Source organism: Pristiophorus japonicus, chromosome 23 (genome assembly GCF_044704955.1).
Source record: "Pristiophorus japonicus isolate sPriJap1 chromosome 23, sPriJap1.hap1, whole genome shotgun sequence".
NCBI classification, from domain to species: Eukaryota; Metazoa; Chordata; class Chondrichthyes; family Pristiophoridae; genus Pristiophorus; species Pristiophorus japonicus.
The window spans coordinates 57504347-57518188 of NC_091999.1; the positions used below are offsets into that span (position 1 = coordinate 57504347).

Below are 13842 nucleotides of genomic sequence, written 5' to 3' on the forward strand. Positions count from 1 at the left end.
AGGGAAAAAAAGCAGTAAAAGGGAATATTATTTGAATGGGGAGAAATTATAACATGCTGCGATGCAGAGGGACCTGGGGGTCCTTGTGAATGAAACTCTTTTAGGAGCAAACAAAAAACATTAAACCGTGCCCCCCCGATCTGGGGCAAACACCAACATTTATAAGGTTTTTTTTTGGCCCATTCAATAAGGTCATGGCTGGTCTGATCATAGGCTCAGCTCCATTCCCTGCCCGCTCCCCAGAACCCTTTACTCCCTTATCGCTCAAAAATCTGGCAATCTCCGCCTTAAATATATTCAATGACCCAGACTCCACTGCTCTCTGCTGCCGAGAATTCCAGAGATTTACAACCCTCTGAGAGAAAGAATTCCTCCTCATCTTAGTTTTAAATAGGCTGAGGAGAAAGAATGCATTTGTGACGAGAACACGATTTACTGTGATTGCATTGGGCACAGAACCATGTTCATTCTGGCAGCTCTTGTTTGTTTCTGATGATTTTAATAACCTCTATACCTGAATATAAGAACATAAAAAATAGCAGCAGGAGTAGGCCATACGGCCCCTCGAGCCTGCTCCGCCATTCAATAAGATCATGGCTGATCTGATCATGGACTCAGCTCCACTTCCCCGCCCGCTCCCCATGCCTCCATATCCCCATATCGTTTAAGAAATTGTCCATTTCTGTCTTAAATTTATTCAATGGCTCAGCTTCCACAGTTCTCTGAAGCAGTGAAGTCCATAGATTTACAACCCTCTGAGAGAAGAAATTTCTCATCTCTGATTTTAATGGGCGGCCCCTTATTCTAAGATCATGCACTCTAATTCTAGACTCCCCATTATCAGTGGAAACAGCCTCTCTGCATCTACATTATCAAGCCCCCTCATAATCTTATACGTTTTGATAAGATCACGTTGGATTATGAAATGTTAAATATGGTAATTCTGTTTTTTAATCAGACTTATCATTTATGCTTATAGTGATTCACAGATCACAGAATGCAAAGTACTTGTTTTATATTATGTGCCTAACTTCTGTTTTTAGAAGCTGAACATCAAAAACTCTAATCTTTTGCGCTGTAACTTCAATTCTGTGATACAGTATCTCATAAATTTAATCTTTTTAAGCTTCAGCTTCTGACGCAGTATGTTTACTTTTATTAAAAGTCTTTCAAACCCAAGATTTTCCAATACAACCAAAATGTTTATCAAGGAGAATCACCAGAAATATCTCAAAATCCCAAATCAAATATGCCAATCTTTTATTTAAAAATCGTTTTACTGAGCTCGAAGCTTTCGCATCACGATTTAACACAAAGAAATATGGGGGCGTACTTCCCAAGTCCGCAGCCTTGAGACACCCACGCAGGATTCTTTTTTTAAGGCATTACAATTTCCCTTCTCCGTTCTTTATCTCATTCCTAGACTAAATGTTTTGTCTTTCAAACAAATGTAATCAATGATTACATGTTTTCTTTGACAAGTGAGCGTGTCGAAATTTTTTTTTTAAAACCATCGGGACCACACATTTTTTATCTTTTGCTCAACAAACCTATCCTTTGTGCATTTTCTAGCTCCATAACATATCATCTGAATAAATCCACATCTGGGTTTCTAAATTAAAATGTAATTCAATTCTATGTTCAAACTTAATTACAACTTCCTTCATACTGGACAACACTGCAAAGGGTTAAAAAAAATTCACTCTGACTGAAAAAGTGGGTGGGGCCATAACAACAGACAGCTCTACCACTTTCTGAAGCAGGCTTTCAGACACCTGAAACATTCATTAATTTCCACATCAAATATTCCGCAGTCAAAAATCACACAAGCACTTTCATTCAAAGACAGACCTTCACAAAAATCTCTTTTCATTCAACAAAGCTTATTGTTTGGCCTGCTCTATTTTTGTATCCATACTTCACTTAAGATAGTCACTAACAGTTTTTGTTATGGACTTCCGAAAAATATCTACTAAGCGAGCCTTCTGGCCCCCAATCAATACTTTATTTTCCTCAGGTCCTAATCATAACCCTGTTAGTGGGGGTAACAAATTTGGGCCAAATTCCTCTGTCCATTCTCTTCTGTCATCTATATCTATTTTTATACTTACATCCTGTTGTCTTTTGTCACTTTCTCTGTCCATCTCACCTTCGGGTATCTTTCTATTCATCTTTCCGGCTGTTAAAATTATCTTTTTCCCTTCATCATATCCTGCCTTAACCATCTTCATGACCTTTTCAGATTTATCTTTCAGAAACTCTTCTGGTAGTTTATACTTCAGCCCTTCAAGGGCCTTGACAGATTCCTTTGCCATTTCATACATTGGGGCTTTTTCCCCAGTTCCCGTTTTACCATATTTACTTAAGCAGAACTTTTTAAACCAAGGCTTTTTACCTAGTGCTGTTTTTCCGCCTTTGCTTATGCGGAACTATTTACACTGAGGCTTTTTCCCCGATATCCCGTATACGTACTTATTGTCCCGACACTTACAGTATTTATTTACAGTGTCGTGACGCACCCCTCCACTGGATTTACTGGCTGCATGGACTCTACCTCAGATTCGTTGGATCTCTGGTTACTTTGCGAGGGGAATTTCTCAAGGTAATTCTCTACTCACTCGTTATTCGGTTGGTTTGGCTTTTTGAGTATAATCTGCCCGTCCAGTAGATCCTGCTGACTGCACCACGTTGTTAGAGTTAACTTCAAACCACCATTCAGAGTCCGTTAGCCTTAAAGTAAATGCAGTTTTTTTAATAAAAGATACAAGCTGGCAGGTGTGCTACCCTTGAATGAATGCTCAGAGAAACTGCTGGAGACATCTTATTTTATACAGTTTTAGATTATAGCATTATGTAATTACGCAAGTTACAATTAATATGTGCTGATTGATTAATACATGATTATCTGGTAGGTTGCTTCCTCCAATCTGGCCTCTATATGCTTTAATTAGTAATTCAGGATACGTGTTGTTATGATTCTTTTTTATTTAACTTGTATCTTATTATAGAATTCAAATTCTATGTTATCTGTGTCTGTGCCCAGCTCTCAAAGCCTTTGGTCTATGCATTGGAACATCTGATCCTCTACGGAAGACATCCCACACATGCTTCCCACAGACTGAAAAACAGGCTGTGGGATCTATTTTAAAAATCTGCTAACTCCATTTTAAAACATCACAATTATTATTATTAATTGTAATTACAATTTGTGATCTGCCCTTTCAGTTTATTATGGCGTATCTTATCGAAGGCCTTTGGAAATCTAGATAAATTACATCTACTACATTACGTTAGTTTACGCTATCTGTTACTTCTTCGAAAAATTCAAAGAATTTGGTCAATTCAAGACTTTCCCTTTTCTTATCCATGCTGACTATTCATTTTTGCTTTCTAGTTGTTCTTCCACTTTCTCCTTTAGTAGGGAATCCATTATTTTTCCTCCCAACGACGTTAAGTTGACTGGACTATAGTTCCTCAGACACGTTTTACCTCACTTCTTAAAAATAGGTATTATATTAGGTATCTGCCAATCCTCCGGCACTGCACTTTACTCTAACGAAATATTAAATATGTTTATTAATGCCTCTGCTATCTCTTCCCTCGATGTAATTTGTCCGAAGCTGGCATTTTATCCATTTTCGGTTTGATTAGTTTTCTAATATTTTCTCTTGTTATTTTAAATGCAGTTATTTCATTTCTAATATCAACCAATGTCATGTCCACCTGTGTTGACGCCCTGATAAATACTGATGCAAAGTAATTGTTTAATATTTCTTCCTATCTCTACCTGTGGACAACCTTCTGAGCCACGTACCTTGGTATGTAATGTGGATGTCCTCCATGCAATCAGTGTCCTTATCGTTGGGCAGGAGCAGTATTTCATTCTCAGCCTCTCCTCTGATCTCGCTACACGGCACCCAATCAGCCACGGACTTTACTGAACCTGCGCTTTTCTGAGGGATGTGACTGTTTTCTGGATTAAATCACTTATCCTGTGTGCTTCAGAGTGTGTCGAACTCTCACTCCAGCCCAATTACCCTGAGCCAGAGTGAATAAAGCAGAGACATTTTCTGCAGATGTGGGAATGTGGGACAGATTTGATGTCCACAAACTCACACACATTACAGTCTCGACTCATTGCCTGCCCTGCCATCTTTAGTTATTTTTTATAAATGTATTTGCTGATTTACACACTGAATTAATTAAATTACTTAGTTTTTATTCAAATGGTTATTTATAATTATATTAATTAATTATTAATTATGGTTAAATTATTAATTTAATAAAGTATTGTTATTGCTCCCAGGTCTTAGTGTGGACCAAGCTTCGAGAAAAAAGTTAATACTCACCAAAAGTTCATCTGCCTGCTGTATTTTGGAGGCCAAAGCAGCACCTCCTTCAACCACTGTTCCCATTCCAACTCTCACCAAATTCCGTTTAATATCACTGTGCAGAACACACTGTGAATCAGCAGTTAGTGTTTAGTTTTATACCTTTGGAGCCACACACAAGTTACAAGTGCTGTCTCAGCTCCATGCCCATTGCTCGCAGTAATTAGCACATATTTAAGACTAACACTTACAGCTGACTGATAGTTAACTGCCACTAACAGGCAGTTTCTGCTTACTTCTGTATTTAAAGTTCGAAGTTAAATTCAAAACGTTAATCTAAATGTCCCTTTTTACAGCTAATACTCAGCCAGACTCACCCCGGACTTACCACTGAATCTCACTTTCTCTACTTTCCCAAGTTTAGCACTCACTTTGTGCACTCCGTGTAAGATCAGGATGTGGTGATAGAGTAAGCTCTGACATGATCTGCTGGGCCGAAAGGGTCGGGGTGGGGACGTTCGCTCTGTAAATTTGCAGTCCACGGGCAGACGCGCTGCTAACTCCCAGCACCCCCAGCGAAACCTCAGGGGAACCGCCTCAGACCAGTTTGCAGCCGTGAGCACCGAATGGCCTATTTCTGTGCGGCAGACTTTAAGTAACTCTATGTAAAGTGAGATGTGAAGGAGAAGGGATGTCTGAAATGCGATTCGGGGTCAACCACAGACCAGGGCGTGGTCAGAAGGGCAGGTCTGTGATGTCACAATACTCAGGCAAAGTGTCATGCGAGTTTCCCCGCTTTATTACATCACACATACTGCAATACTGAGCAACAAAGCTCGTTACCACCCTCCCTGAACACTGCATATTATGGGCTATGTTTAGCACGGAGGTTTTACAGAGAGTGAGGAGGAGCTGAGTTTAATGTGTGTCGAGTGTGTGCGGGGAACACTTCATCCTGCAGATCACCGCATTGTTCAGGCAAACTTACAAAGGAACGTTACAGTGGTGAATGTCACTGGGATATACTCCGTCTGCAGGAGACCCTTTAATCCCAAAGGTAGATTATCTGAAACAAGGATACGTCGCTATCACCAGGCGCTGGGGTTGCTCAGGTTAAACCCCACTGGGAGAAAAACACAAGGTGCCTGTAAAAGGACCTTTGAGCCTTTGAAACCTTCCCTCCGTGGCTGCTGTTTGGTCCCAGGCCATTTCCCCCCAGCTTTACCTGGGAGTGATGGGGACTGAGCGGCCCTTCCACCCGTGGACTGAAAAGTAACAGAGCCACCTTCCCCGTGCCACTCTCTTTGGGTAAACACATCTGACACGAGCCTGGCGGTCGGGAGCTTTATAAACACGTCCCAGACCGCAACAGACGTCTTAGCGGGGATACAACCTGCAGGAGTCCAACGGGACTGATCTCCGTGGACTTCCCCACCTCTACCATTTTTGTTAGTCGCTGAATCCGCGCGGTGAAAGATGAAAACAGGCCTCACTGTGTGTGTATCACAGAGATGAGTGGATTGGGCAGAAAACCCGCCCAAAACATTGTGTGATTCTTATTATTTAATGCATTTAACAAGGGATATTTCACCACATTCTTCAACTCCTCTCTGAATTTCGTCTGGGTCACGGCATAAATACATGTGTTGGTGCAGCAATTCAGGAGCTGAAGCATTAATCCCATTTCTGTACATATTTAGGTGGAGATACAGGAATAACTTTTAACGAATACAATCGTTCAACCACAGAATATAACAGAAACACTGCCCATAAGAGGATAAAATTGCTGGATATAACAAACAGTAAAATGATGGATTTCCTTCGCTTCTCCATCTCTGGGTCACTGGGACTCTCCCCACTGCTGTGGGCCCTGAGTCTCCTGCGGGCTCTGCTCGACGCTAAAACATGTCTGACAGTTAAAGTATTGAGCAGAAGGATCAGAACAAATGGAATAAACGGTGTTATAATATAATGAAGGAATTCAATTACTGCCCATGATACTGACTCATAGACTTCCAATCGAACAAAACAAAACCAGGGACTATTGGAAATCTTATACATACCTCCATACATAAAGTACCAGAAAGTGTTCTTTACACAGAACAGCACACTCACTGTTCCTACAACCACAGTCGCCGTTTTCTCGGTGCAGTATTTGGTTTTGAGATTCTGACAACAAATGGCTACACATCGATCAAAGGTAAAAGCAACTGTGAACCAGACGGAACAGTCTGTGACTGCGTAAAGCAGGATGGCATGGATATTACACACTTTAATCCCTAGGCGCAGGCCTGTTTCATTATCTTCCCTGTGAAGTGTGAAGCTTGATCTGAGTTCAGCTGTAATGCCATTATTTCTTTTGCTAGGATCCTGGCCATTTTTTCCACTGAACAATTCCGAGTGGCGAAAGCTTCCACCCACTTCATAAACTGGTGTATTATAACTAAGCAGTATGTCTTCCCCTTGTTGCTGGATAATGGTCCAGTAAAATCTATCTGCAAGTTTTCCCAGAGTCCCTTCGGTCGGGGCTGATGTCCCATTCTGATCTTTACTTTCCGCCCTGGGTTGTATTTTGTGCATATCACGCACCTTCTACAGTGGTCCTCTATATCTCTAGATATGCCCTTCCACCACCAGCATCTGGACATCGAGCTTATCATGTTGTTTCTACCTGTATGGACATACCCGTGGTATAAATTTAATAGGCTCCCCTGGATGCATTCCGGGGCCACCACATTCCCTTCTTTTTTCCATATCCCGTCGGTCCCTTGTTTGGCCCATCTCTGCTTCCATCCCTCCTGTTCCTGCGGAGTGGACTCTCCCTGTACCTCAAGCATGTTTACTTCCTCTGGTCCAATTGTACATGCTCCGCCTTGGGCTTCCCCGGCCAGTGTACCTGCCACTCGCTTGGCTGCTTCATCTGTCCATGCATTCCCCTGTTCATACTGATCATTATTTTTTACGTGTGCTTTGATCTTTATTATCGCACACTCCTCGGTTAGGAAGGAGGCTTCCACTAGATGTTTCCCAATCTCCTCATGATTAATCGTTCCTCCTCTTGAGGTCGTGTATCCCCGTCTGCTCCAGGCTATCATATAATCAAGCTCTACTCCGAAAGCGTATCGACTGTCTGTATAGATGTTTACTCTTTTTCCCCTCGCAAGCCTCAGAGCCTCAGTGAGAACCACAAATTCAAGCACTTGAGCTAACAGATTCTCTTCGAACCGTCCTTCCCCTTTGACCTGACCGCTGCGATCTACCACGGCCCATCACGTCTGTGGTGTCCCATTGATATAGCGCCGAAACCCATCTACATATAGATCCATGTCTGCCTCCTCAATCGGGGTTTCACTTGCCTGACTACTTCTCTCATCTTCTGTTGTGCTATAATGATGCTCCTCTCCCTTTGTAATGATGCACCCTGCAGGCGTCTTTTATTATTGTTACCGTCCCGTTGGGTGGGTGGGTAGGGGGGCGGGTGGTGGCGGGAGAGGAGGGGGGAGAGCATTATTTACCACCTCGCCATTTGTGCATCGAATACAGTTTTTAGCCTTCCAGTGTTAAGTTATTCCACTAAGGTATGCTGGGTATGTAGAATAATGCATCCTGACATTATTATTGGTTCGTTAACTCTGATGGCCCAAGCCGCACAGTCGAGGGCAGCAACGCAACTGGACAGTCCTGCAGCTACAGGTTGCGGTTTATCTGAGTAATATGCCACTGGTCTACGCCTGTTTCCATGTAATTGAATCACCACCGCGTTATAATGATGGTTAATATGGTAGGTATAGACGTGAAAGGGCCTATTTGGTCTGGTAGTCGCAGGGCTGGAGCACTTGTGAGCGTTTGTTTTAACCGAACACATGCAGTTTCTTGATCCAGGCCCCAGTTTACTGGCTCTTAGGAGGGTTCCCACCCTTTGACCTGTTTCTGTATAGGTTAGGCCACCTTGGCATATTCGGGAATAACATTTCTGCAGTAGTTTAATAGCCCTAGTACCTGCCTGACCCCTTTCACGGTTCCTGGTCTGGGGATTGATTGAATTGCTTCCTTACTGTCCGCGGGCATCTGTCTCTTCCCTTACGATATTATGTATCCCAGATATGTTACTTCGCTCTTTCTTTATCCTAAGTCTACTGGTTCCAAAATCCCTGACAATATTCGATAAAATATGCTCCAGCTGTTATTGAATCCCAGTGGTACCTTGGCCCATGTGAATTGTTATCCCTTTACCGTGAAGACAAATTTTCCTTGAGACTCTTTGGCTAAGGGAATGGTCCAAGTTCCATTCACTATATCCAGCATGGTGAATATCTTATGATCTGGATCCAGGCCATGAAAAATTGTGGCCGGATTTGCTACTATTGGGTGTTCTTCGGAAGTCACCTTATTCAGGGCGGTATAATCGATAGTCAGTCGGTAACACCTGTCGGGTTTCTTCATCAGCCACACAGATGAATTAATGGAGGCTATTGCATGTTTCAATACACTTTGCTCCTCTAATTCCTGCACTATCTGAAGACCGCTACCTCAGCTTCTGGTGTTAATTGTTACTGTCGGTGAGCTTTGTGTTCGGGTCCAGGAAATTTGATGGGTGATATCTCTGCTAATCCACAATCTTGTTTGCATTGTGCCCACAGAGTCGGGTATAATTGGCACACGCTACCCAATACAGCCTTTGAATCCCACTCGGGTTGGATTATGGTTGTTCCTACCACTCGTTGCTGCTGGTGTCCCGGGTTTTCTAACTTAATTCGGTTTTCGTGCTTATCCCCCAAAATTATCCGATTACGCTGAAGAGCTATCAGTACCCCTATCTCCCTTAATGTATCGCTCCTTCTGTATGCCTTCTTTTTGTTGCCTTCTGTATTCTGACAGCACCAAAACTGAGCAGGTAGCATTACCTCTGTACTTCTCAATTCTCAACACCATCTCAATTAGGGTTGCTTTCTGATATCCCCCACTCTCTCCTTGTATGTCGATGGTCCTATGGGTCAGGGCAAATCTAAGTTGGTTTTTGGGTGCTCTCTGGTTGGGGCGTTGGTGGCAGTGGTACCAGTGGTGCTGGTACCTGTCTGAGTATGTCCATCAGATCTACCCTGCTTAATAGTATTCCCTTCTTTGCCTGTTTGTGGTCTCACCATCCAGCGCCTTCCTCATAACTCCAGCAGTCTTTGACCAAATGTCCAAGTTTACCACAATTTTGACATCTCCCTTTAGAATTGCCGTAACCTCTGTTTTTCTGCAGTCAATCCCTACTGAAGTTGCCTTCCTGATTGCAGTTTAAACATATCAGTGGAGCTGCGCGGGAGTGTGTCTCTTCCTCCTTCGTCTCTGTTGCTAACGCTGTTGCTGCTATTTTTGCTCTTTTATCCCTTGTTCTAACTTTAACACCTTTATATGTTCTGCCCATTCCAAAGTTTCATCATAATCATCTCCAATCTTAAATACTCACTTAATTATCTTTTGATGTGCCTTTCCTCGTCCATCCTTAAACATTTTCAAGAATGCTGCATCATTTCTGTTGCGGTCATCAGCCCCAGAGTGGTTTTTCTATTCAATCCACTTTCGTTCCCCGTACTCCCCAACCCTTTTCCCTGCCTTTTGAGCCACAGTATTCTACTCCAATCTTTTGTCAGAGTTCTGTATCTCTACTATTTTGCTTTAGCGGGTGGTAACTTATTCAATATAATTTGTCTCCTGTTGGCTGAGGGGCGCCTCCTGTTTGGTAATGTGGGCTGCTCTACATCCGCTGGAGCGAATGGTGGTCGTGCGTATCAGTGCCACTGATAAATAGCCATTATCAGGTGCTGGGGCCACCTCTACTCCAAACTCATTATCCCTCTCTGATTGACTGTTAGGTTGGGGTTGTGGACTGCACTTACCCACCTTGGGGTACATTATCTCTATTACCATAGGTGATGGTGCTATGGCTGTGCTCTGCACTATCCATCTGGTCCTGTCTTTTTCTCTGCCAGCTTATTTATCTTAGCTTCTAACTCTTGAATTTGATGTGTTTAAGTATCTATCTGTCCTCTGTAGCAGGTGAGTATTATTACATAGGCTTTCTTCGTTTTGTTTTCATTCTGAATATCCCAACATTTCTTCTGTCTGTCAGGTGAGTCTTTTTTCTTTTATTAAGAAATCCAAATTAATAATGTCCAGTATAAAACAGCTTTCAATGGAAAGGGTTAACTCTTTTACAGGTTTGTAAGAAGGCCTGACGTCATTACGTGACTTCGGGTATTCATCTGAAAATATTTTCCTAAGTCTTTGTGCTTTCAAAACTTGATAAGAAATTAGGAATCCGTTAAAATAGCAGAAATTATTAGTAAAGTTGTCAAAATAAAACCTTCTCAGCAGGAAAGGCAGCATTTTAGATTAAACTCAAATTACTCTACACATCCAATTCAAATACTTGCCAACGAGTTTTTCATTGATTTAAAGCGAGACCACACATTTTAATAGCTATTCTGTTTACAGAAATCCAATTTCCACGCAAGCTATATACATTCCAACATTTTGTTTTTTTATGGTCCCGTTCACTGAGCAAATCTTGTGTTTTATTTCTCGCGGCACAAAATCTAAATTTCGGTGCCGGTCCATCTTTTTAAGAATCCTGTAATTTCCAGTTTTTTCTTTCTGTGCTGAGTTCACATAGCTTAGATCTTTTCCCCCTTTTGAATCTGAACTTCATCATTTTTTGATGACCTTACTCCAGTCCATAGTTAAACATCTTTGTTTCTCTTTCTCGGCACAAAGCGTTGTCGGGTTTAACTCATAAGTTTTTATATTTCAACCAATATCCCTTTCACAGCCAATTTAAATCTAGTTTCTTCAAATTAGGTTTTGTATTTTGATGATCTTCCTCCAGTCCTTTCCCTCAACATCTTTGTTTCTCTGCAGCTTTCAAGGTCACATTTCTATCTTTTGATAAAAACAAACTGTCCTTTGTAAATTCAATTTGATTTCCAACATTTTTCTTTTCTTTTATTAATTTTCCATTTATCTCAGCGAGCATTTTATCCCACTGGCCAGTTTTCCTAGGATCCTGGTGTCCCACCCCACGGTTTAGGTTGTAATGCTTCTTGTTTGCACCGCACACGATCAATACCAGCTTCACAGTGTTATTACCACGTCATGCTTCAGGACATACGCCTTATATTTCCCATAACGATCGCTGGGGTCCACTCCCCCTGCGGTTGCATTCCTTCTTTTTCAGACATACACCTATCCCACCCTTGGTTTTCAGCCATCTGTGGTTCGTTATAAGTTGTCCTACAGCTGACCCCTTCAGATTCTTTATACAAATTAGCTCCTTCCCCGTCAATGCTACAGCTGCATGTGGTAAAAAACATGCTCACTACCATTTAGCTGTAACGTGATCCAGGTCGGAAAGTCTGCATCCGGTTCATCACGCCAAATGTTGGGGTTAAAAAGGAGGCTTCTCTTCTTCGACGTGGACTAACTGATAAAGTTCATCGACACCACACCTTTCTCCCACTTTATAACGACCACGGAAGTGAACATACGAAATCCCAGGATCAACTGGCTTTTATTACGAGCAATTGCAAGGGAAGGTTCAGTCGTGGAACCTCCGAAATACAAGAGTTTTCATGCATAACTTATACAGGTTTTGGAGAGGAGCTATCCTCCTGCAAAATCATCGATAGGTCTATTGATATCAGCGAAGTTACATTGATTTGTCAACGCTTATCCGACAGGCTCTGAGTAGTAAATGCAACAGTCCATCTCTCATCATTGTTTTGTTCCATTTTACCATCCACCCCAGTCTATCCGACGGTTAGAGTGGCTGTACTTGCTTATTTATCTCTTCCTCAGGGATGTAAAAAAACTGCTGACCGGCTGTTTAAGTATTACAGAGGTTAAAGATTCAGTTCAATGCGTTATACATTTGCGCTGTACCTACATAAGCAAGTGTTACCTACGTAGTAATTATAAGTTCAAGACCTTCATCACAATTCTGAGCTCCTATTTGCAACCTTACAATTTAGCCCTTGAAGGGATCGATGCAAAGCCTCCATCATTGTTCCCCATGAGTCCTCTAATTGTTTGGTGAGACGTTTATTCTCTCTGCTTAGATCTTCTTTTTAAATCTCAAGATTTCCTAATTGTTTACATTGCAGCCCCTACGTGAATTGCATTGATACTCTGCTGTTGCATTACTGCAGTAGCTGAGGCAAATTGACTCTGCAAATTCACAATTTTCTGTTTAATGTCTGAATCTATTTTCTGCAATTCTTCATTCTTAGCCGAATTTTTTTTTCCAGTTCTGATATTTTATCCTCTAATTCTTTCTTGACCTTTGATTGACGTCCTGCGACGTACGAAGCTGCATAGGTGACTAGACTCATCGCCTTACCCAGCTTCCATTTCTTAGCTTTAATCTGTTCATCAATAAAAGTGACCATATCCAAAAGGGATACATTCGGATTCTTCCCTAGGCAATCTAGCAACAGTGTCTGCACTTGCGTTTCGTCACATCTTTTTTCTAACTTTTTCTGATACTCTTCCAAGAGACACTCCTCCGGCATCTGAAAATTAATTATTTTTAAGTAAGCTTCCTTAATGAAGATAACAGTCACTAGCAGTTGACGTAAATCAACCTTACACAAGATTTGATCGGTGATCAAACGATCCGCCTTGCATCTGCTGGTGACACACAAGAACTTGTTTTCAAATAGACAGAAACAATTACAAGAGTTCCCAATTAACTTGATTATTGAGTATATTTCATTTTGTTCAATATCTCTTTGTTTTGTTCCTTCGTGGTCGCCAGATGTAGTTTTTAACCAATGAGCAGCTTTTTGCCGCTTTGCTAACTGTAGCAATTCAGCTATTTCCAGGGTATATATTTAATTCAAACTGGGAGACTCTTGTTCAGATCATACCAAATACTTTTAATACAGGTATAGTGAGTAAAAACAGTGTTTTATCAAGTAAATTACATTCTGTTACAAAAAGTAATACTTAACAAATTATAGTCACAGTCTAATTCTCGATAGCGTCCTCTCGAGCTGACCGTGGTGCCGACTCCTTATCTCCTGTTCGCTTGATTCGCACTGCCTTCTGAGTAGAAGAGCTGTTACTTTATACCATTTTTCTCCCATTCAAAAGCTGTGAAAATTTACAGCTGTTGTAGCCTTACAGTAGATCATATTATCTACTGCCTTTGACTTTCTATGTTATCTCTATCTCCCTCCATCTCTGTGGCAGGAATCACTTCTCTGAGAACAATTATACAGACCATGGTCACACAGAATTCATTACTGAGCTTGGCTTTACAAAAATATGACAAGAACTGGTATGCAATATACACCTTTATGTTATTAATTAATAATTTTGGCCTTGATCTTTCTATTTCTAAATTAAGCTTTATCAGCAGTTACAAAAATTGATAAAATAATAATGACTCAATTTTAAAATGATGCTTTGTTCATGTGTGTAAATGTATATATGTGGTTATGTCGAAATGTTTGTTTATGTTGAG

At 41.4% G+C, this 13842-nt stretch overlaps 1 protein-coding gene across 1 annotated transcript in view; it reads right to left on the reverse strand.

The window, feature by feature from the left end:
* Window positions 1–13842, reverse strand: part of LOC139235556 (zinc finger protein 235-like) — a 247839-nt gene that overhangs the window by 98887 nt on the left and 135110 nt on the right. The gene's annotated exons all lie outside the window — the stretch shown is intronic.